The 7,766-nt window shown below is 45.6% G+C and overlaps 1 protein-coding gene across 3 annotated transcripts in view; it reads left to right on the top strand.

Annotated features, from left to right (window-relative positions):
• The window catches only part of SH3KBP1 (SH3 domain containing kinase binding protein 1), a 470,950-nt gene that overhangs the window by 66,522 nt on the left and 396,662 nt on the right, over window positions 1–7,766 (top strand). The window lies entirely within an intron of this gene.

Below are 7,766 nucleotides of genomic sequence, written 5' to 3'. Positions count from 1 at the left end.
TTTTTGGAGCTAATCAACAGGTAGCTGGTAAAGCCCCTCTGTTCCTTCCTTAGAAAAAGTTGTTTAAGAAGAGTGTGAACTAAAGGTAGAGGCTTTATTTTGTTTGTTGGCTGATAAATGCTAACAAATCCCTGTGTAACTCCCTGCTGTGTAACTCAATGCTCTGTTATCAACAGTGAGGGGGAGAGAATCCCTCCCTAATCAGAGCGTCCTGCTGGGGTCTGGCCATGCCTCCTCTCAGCTTAGCAGTGTGGAAGGGAAGGGGAAGGGCTGCTCTAGTGCCTCCCCCCACCCTGCTCCTAGCCTGAGCCGCTGCAGGCATGTGCCTGCATTTCCTCAGTCCAGTGGAGATGTCTGTACAGTTACAAACTGATTTAGCCTAGCTAGGATAGACTGACCTGAAAAGATTAAATCAATTCAGGCTCAAGCCTTTTGAATGTCTGGCCCTAGCCCTAGACATGAGAAGAAAGTGTTCTGTGAGAACTGCCTGTGAACAGGGGCAGTTTGGTAGACTGAAAGCAGACCATCCTTTTGAAACCACTGACTGATCAAGCTGGGTGAGCTCTGGCTCCTGCTGGGGAAGAGGTTTAAAAAAATCCCAAAAAACTGTCCAGTGCCCCAAGAACTGAAGGAGGTTGAGGGGAAATTTGAATAAGCTTTTCTCTCAGCAAGAGAGGTGTGCAGCCTGCTCTGAGCCCGTGCTGGGAAAAAGACATACAACACAAGCGCATTGGATCCATCTGGAGGCTCCAGAGGGGATGGATTCAGTCTGCAATGAGAGCAGCTCTCAGAGGTTTGAATAGCCTCAGTAGATCCTGTGAAAGGTGGAGTTTCAGGTGTGAATATCAAGAACGGAGCATTAAGGCCTGAAACAGAGTGGAGGTATCTGGGAGCAGCTGTTTGTTAGGGGGAAAGAGGGGAGTATTTATTTTTTTCTCCCTTATGGACTCAGGGATGAGGAGTTCTTAGCAATGGTGAAAATGCTTTGCAGCTTATTGTCCACCAAGGAGCAATATAATGTATATGTTATGATTTTTAAAGTTTTTCTTGTTTAGACTTTCATTTATTGTTTGTTGTTCATTTGTTCTAGTAAAATAAGATATTTTTGGACATTTTTCTTTTATTCATTTTTAGTTACTGAGGCAAACTTAATGTCAGGAACCCAGAGGGGTTGTGCATTTAACATTGCATAATTCTTGCACATATATCTAAAACATTTAAAGTCAAGGATTTGGGTTTATGGGATGGATGGAGGAGCTGGAGATTTTATAGAGAGGAAGGCAGAAGGGTTGGAGTTCTTACTCCTGATAAACAAGTACAAGAAATGTCAAATTAATAGCAATAGGTCTTTTAAGGAACACCTCTTTTGGAAAATGATTCTTTAAATACACAATAATACTTCTCACAAAATGCCACGTGAACAATGGAATGACTCTATGCATTTTTCACAAGTTTTCTGATGACTGCTACCATCAAGACCTTTGTTTGAACTACATGATTATACCTATTGTATGTATTAGTCCTACACAAAACAGAATGTATTTATTCTTATGCTAGACAATTTAGAAATTAGGACACCATCTATTTGTGGCTAATTATTCACCCCTTTGCTTAACAATGTCTATTAATTATGGAGTCATATATTGATTCAAATGATGAATGTCGTGATATATTTTACTAGCTTGGCCCCAGAATGCAGAGCTTCATAGATCGTAGCTGCTGTAAATTTTTGTAATGAGAGGGATCACATGCTAGTCTCTGCTGAAATCATCCCTCCATTCTAGTGAATGTCAAAACTCTTACTGACTTCAGACAGGATAGGACATTGGATTTCAGCTAATGTCTCTATAGTACGTGTGAATTGTAGGGTAACTAAACTGCCATTCACAGAAAAAGCTACATAGGAGGTCCCCTTTGCGCATAGTTCCACAACTGGTCAGGGGATAAATCCAGGACTTACATGGATTTGGGTTTACAGAGAATAATTTTCTAAATAAACTATTTCTGGACTCATGAATGCAATGCTGCTTTTCTACTCAAGAAGCTATTACCGCCACCCAAAATATGTTAAACGAAAATTACAGAGTTTGCAAGTATCAAGTAATCAGAAGTTAATAAATATTAAGATGAAGGTAGCCTATGCAACTTCAAATCAGCCTCTTTGGGTGCGTCCACACATGCAAGCATGTGTGCTCGCAGCAGCTCATATAGAAGTGGTGCAAATTTGAGCCGGGGCTTTATGCCTTGGGGCATGTGCTTAGACATGCACTTTGTTCTGGAACAAATTGTGCCACTTGGGGTAAAATAACCCTGCCTGGATCTGTGGTCAGGGGGAGCTAGAGTCTGGGACCAGCACCTGTGCTGTCTCCAGCAGTATAAAAAGCTGCCCTGTCCTGGCCCCATCTGTTCAAAAAGCTGCCCTGACAAGTAGCTCAGGGCTACTGATTCTCAGGAGCTTCTGGGGCTCGGTCATTTGGTATTTGGGGACACTACCCCTTGTGCCAGCTGGACTGCTGCAGCAGCATCCCAAATCCATTTTTTAAAATACCCCAAAATGCACGTTATTCCACAATTAAAACAAAAGACCAATCCACACACACCTGCCCCCACCTATGGAGAGACAGAGAGACCGTGATAAGACGGTGATAAGTTGGACACACGCGCGCGCGCGCGACAGTGATACGCTGGATAATGCTTTACTGGTATATTTAAAATGATCCTGGGGCTGGGGTCCCGAATTGGTAGGGGCCTCTGGGCTCGTGCCCAGCTGGCCCGTGCATTAATCCACCTGTGACGGAGAGGATGCCCTAGCCTGACCTATATGAAAGGTTGGTCATCCCTCCTTCCTTCTAGCTGTCTGTCCATGAGTCCATCATAGCGAACTCTGCTTTCCTGTGCTCTGGGTGCTGTGTTGGGTTTCTGATCTCTGGTGAGGCATTTGTACCATAGTACCCAGATGTTGCCTGAATGTACCAACACCAGCATTGTTTCATAGACCAAAAGGCAGTCATTCCACAGTCATGATTACAGGCTGGCTGATGTGGAGACATAAACTAACAGTGTTAGTGGTCAAAGTCTACAGTCTTCAAGAAAGTTACAAAATTCTTATGTAGAAGTCTTTAAAAAGTTATTTGTTACATTTTTTTTACACCTGCACACAAATATTTGGCCCTCTCAGTGAGTGTAGTATTTGCCTGCAAACAAACCTAAATAAGAATTACCTAATTATTTAGGAGACTGGATAGCTTGCAGTCTAACCCTCAGCTCTGAATAGTGGGATAGCTTGGAACATGCATATATATATTTTCTTTTCCACTGACCATCCTAGCTCATCTGGTACCTGACCTGATGAGAGAGAAATTGCGCTGGTTCTTCAATGGAGCCACTTTCTTATTGCTGGAATTTTTGCTTAGATGAGAAGCTAGCTCCTGATGAAAACCGGTGCAAGCCCTTTAGCAACGCAAAACAAAATAGATTTTAAAAACAAAACAAAATGAGAAGGCCTGAGTAGAACTCAGCCTGCTTTGTGTGTGTTGGGTTTATCTTTAGGTCTGTGGAGACTGGGTCTGATGATGAATCATCATAATAAATTGCTTTGGGTTTGTTTCATCGTCTGTGGTTCCTCTCTTACTGCATATGATTAAGATTTTATTGTTTTCATGTTTTTACAGCGTGTTGGAACTCTGAAAATACGTTTGACACCTCTGTGTAGGGTTTCTTTTTATTTTAAGCAAATTAGATGTCACAAGGACTCTACAGTTCAAAAAACACAACTTCTTTCCTTCTCTAGCAGCCCCCACCTTAACGGCTTGTTTTTGATACTCCTGGAAAAAGGGATGCAAATAGCACAGCACTAACAGCTGTGTGAGAGATGAAATTCTGATCCTGTGCACTCTGTAATGACATGTGAAGGATGGGGTTTTTTGTTTGGTTCAATTTTTTAAGTGGCTACAAGTTCATGAACAAAAAAGATTTGAAATGGATACTAATGCTTTGGATGTTTTATATATCACTCTCTCCTGGTTCTGATTGTGGAGGATCCATGAAAGTGTGAATTCCACAAAGCTTGGAGGGAGTGCCTATGCTGCATCTTATGTTTTGCTCGGTCCAGTGCAGTATAGTAGATGAGTACCTGTCAATGGGAAGAATTCCTTGGATTGAATAGCTCTTTGCTCCAGAAGAAAGGGAGGAGTGGAGGTAGTGATGCAGAGCTGGTGGGGAATGTCTTCCCAGAACTTCAAGTTCTCCAACAGAAAATGCTTTTACAATTATTTATTGGAAAAACATCTCCTTACAAAATGTGAGCTGTTAGTATGTTATTGAGGCAATATATTTCCTCAAGCATAATGAATCTTTAATGGTCTGTTCCTGAGGTTATATAGGAGTGAATCAATTACTTTTTGTTGCAAAATTGGTAGTGCATATTATTTCTTAAAATAATTAAAACAGAATGAGGAGGCCTGACTGGAAGGAGACCAGTGTTATTGCAAAGGTCTTGGAAATGGTATGACTTGAATCCTGTTTTGTGACCTTGTGACAAGGTATTTAGGAGAATTCACAGATTTGTTGGAATCTGACAGGCTGCGCTATAAGTGCTTCTGCGGTGGCCTTGAACTTCCGACTCCTGGGCTGGCAACTGCACCTTAGTGCCAACGCCATTGCAGCTCCAGTGGCATGGCTGATGAGAAGTGAGTAGACCTGTCAAACCAGTGACAAAATAATACTGAAGAGCAGCTGTGCTGAAGCACATTATTATTTCAATTCCTGTGTTAATTAATTTTTATAGCTTAGATTGTCACTAGGTGTTTCTATATCAAGTCTTGAAAACATGAGAGAAAACTCCTATACTGTTTTCTTTATTTTATTACCCTTCACCCACACTTAGTTTGACTTTTCTCTTTCTGATTAAAACATTTTTCAAAGTTGCCTCATTTATGAAGCTTGCTTAATCCCCATCCATACCTCTCCATAAGTAGTCAGAAACTAGAGCCTGTTAAGTCCTGTTTTGGGAAGGAACTGAACAATGTATACAGGGATATATTTTAGAAGTACCTGCAAAGACACCCCTTATCCCAGGGGTGGGCAAAATACGGCCTGTGGGCCGGATCCAGCCTGCAAGGACATTCTGTCTGGCCCGCAGGGCCCCTAAAACATTTAGAAAATTAATATTCATCTGCCCTTGGTTCCTGTCAAAAATGGCAGGAACCAAGGGCAGTAGGATGCAGGGGAAGCCTGGCAGGCTCCCACAACAGCAGGGCCTGCCTGGTCCCATCTTTCCCAGCCGGAAGCCCCAGCCGGGACTTCTGGCCTGGAACCACGTGGCTGCCCTGTGCTGGAACCTCAGGTAAGGGGCAAGTTGGGGGAAGGGCAGGGGAGGACCCTGGGCAAGGAAGGAGCGTGGGGAAAATCTGAGCACGGGGGTGAGGAAAGTGGCCCTGTGGCCGGTGCCCCGCCTTGTCCAGAGCAGGGCTGTCTGGAGCAGGCACAGGCAGCCCTAGGTAGGCTGTGAGCAGCTGCAGCAGGGAGCGCCGGCCTTGGGGTGGGCAAGGGGGTGCTTTTCCCTGTGCTCAGCACCAGCTTCTTCCCTGCCAGTGAGCAGGGGGTCAGAGCTGTGTGTTGCCCCCCACCTGTACCGCGGGACTGGGTGGCACTGGAAGTGAGTGGGTGCAGGAGCCAGCGGGAGCACGGGGCCCACACTGGTGCCCCGGGACCCATAGCAGGGTGGTAGGAGCATGGGGTTCCAGCCAGCAGGTGCTGTATGGGGCCGGGCCAGCTCCCCTCTCTCTCTGTTGATGCAGCCCAGCCCAGCTCCCCAGACCTCTGTCAGCATGTGCCCCACTTTGGGCCCCACCAGTGCTGGACCTGGGACAATGGTCCCAAGACATTGGGGACACTGGTCCCAAGATGGTGACCAGGGGACAGGGCACCTAGGGGGTGGGGCTACCCATATAGCCCTTGACATCCTGCCAAAACTAGGTAAGTGGCCCTCTGCCTGAAATAATTGCCCACCCCTGCCTTATCCCCATTTAGGTGTCTTTTTGCACTGACCTGGTTGTGTAAAGGTGTCAAAATCAGGCAGTTTCTTCATCATGGGGTTATTTTGGGGTGGTGAGAAGCTAACATGCTCTATGCAAGCCTCTCTTGATCCCACCTGTCACCCTCCCTGCCTGTGCAGGGGTGGTGGAACATGGCTGCAGTCTGGACTGTCCCCAGCCATGGTTATGTCCCATGTTTGTGTCTCGGGGTCAACTGGCAGAAATAACAGGAGTCTTAAATGCACCTAACTTGTACCAGGGCTGACTGAACCCATAGCATCACCAGCAACCCCTCCCCCCCCCAGGAGTTCAAGATGATCTAAAGCAGCTGTGTTGCTTACCTGCTTTTTTTGAGATCTAAGCACTGCTCAGGACTGGATGATTAAGGGTCTCATATCTTGTTTCCTGTCATAGCAAAAACACGTACTCTTTCTGTACTGATTTTTTTTTCTGAAGAGAAGCCAGCATGACAAAGCCACTAGAGCAGTGGTTCTTAATCCTGATGGAGGCACCCCTCAGAACATGCCAGTTCTTAGTTTGCACTCATAGTTTGACTACATAAAAAATAATAGGGCAATTCTTCTGTTGAAAAGAGCTCAGAAAGACCATGACAGGTCAGCATGTTTTTTAACACTGTGGATTCCTAGTTGAAAGCTCTGGATTTTTCCTGTATATTATGTTTACACATCTAACAGTGCTAACACTGCCTGGCACCCCACAATACCTTTGAAAGGATCTCAAGGTGCCACAGCACCCTGCTTGAGAATGACTACTCTAGAGGTTTTAGCCTAATTTTTTCTGTACAAACAGATGATTTTTCCTCATTGTGTAGTTTCCCATTACTTTCTGTTTTAGTCTATGACTTTATAATGTTGGTGGAATATCCCTTGTTCATGTTTAAATGTCAAGGTTACCAGAGACTAATATTCTATCCACGCTGTGTCTATAACCTGTTAATGGCAGAATTGGTTCAAAACATGGTGCTCCCATGCTGGGCGGTTAAAACTCTATTATAAGCATCCATGGAAGTTAACTGTTAGGCTGCAGGGCCAGGGAAAAAAGTTACACATAAACCGGTTTAAATTATCAGAAACTGGTTTAAATCTGTAACATAACAGAAGCTCAGAACACATAAACCAGTTTCAAAATGGCTGAAACTGGTTTATGATAAGCCTGGTTGAATGTAATATCAGCCATAACTTATTTGGGTCAAACTGGTTTATGAAACTTCTGTCCCAGACCCTTTCCTGGTTCAAGTTAAATCACAGTCCCCCAGCATTGTGTGCTGGGCTGGGCTGGGCTGTATGCTCCATAGAGCAGGGCTGGCCCCGCCCTTCTGCTCCCTAGCTGGAGCAGTGAAGGCTGGCTGACAATGGGGGGAGAAAGGGGAAGCCCAGCTGGGGATGCAGCCCAGTCTCTGGGGGTGGGGACTTCCCCCTCAAGAAAAGCGCCAGCTGGGGCCTGGGGCCAGAGAGTGGGGTTAAACACAGTGGTGATGTGTAGGGAGTGGACATACATCCCCTGAGAGCACCAGTGCACCCCCTGACTGGCTGCGCTTGCTGCTTAGGTGATGGGCGGGGGGGAGGCAGGCAGGAGCGCCGGTGCCCCGCGTACAAGTGCCTGCTGGGGCGTGGAGCACCGTTGTGCTCCCAGAAGCAGCTGCATCTGGAGTGATCGGCCACAGTCACTCCCAGAAGTGACCAGAGCAATTGACCGCTTTGCAATTGGCTG

The sequence above is a fragment of the Gavialis gangeticus genome, unplaced genomic scaffold, assembly GCF_001723915.1.
Source record: "Gavialis gangeticus isolate Ggan-Ray unplaced genomic scaffold, GavGan_comp1, whole genome shotgun sequence".
Classification (NCBI taxonomy): Eukaryota; Metazoa; Chordata; order Crocodylia; family Gavialidae; genus Gavialis; species Gavialis gangeticus.
Note: the sequence above shows the minus strand (reverse complement) of the source record. Positions and strands in the feature narration are given on the sequence as shown.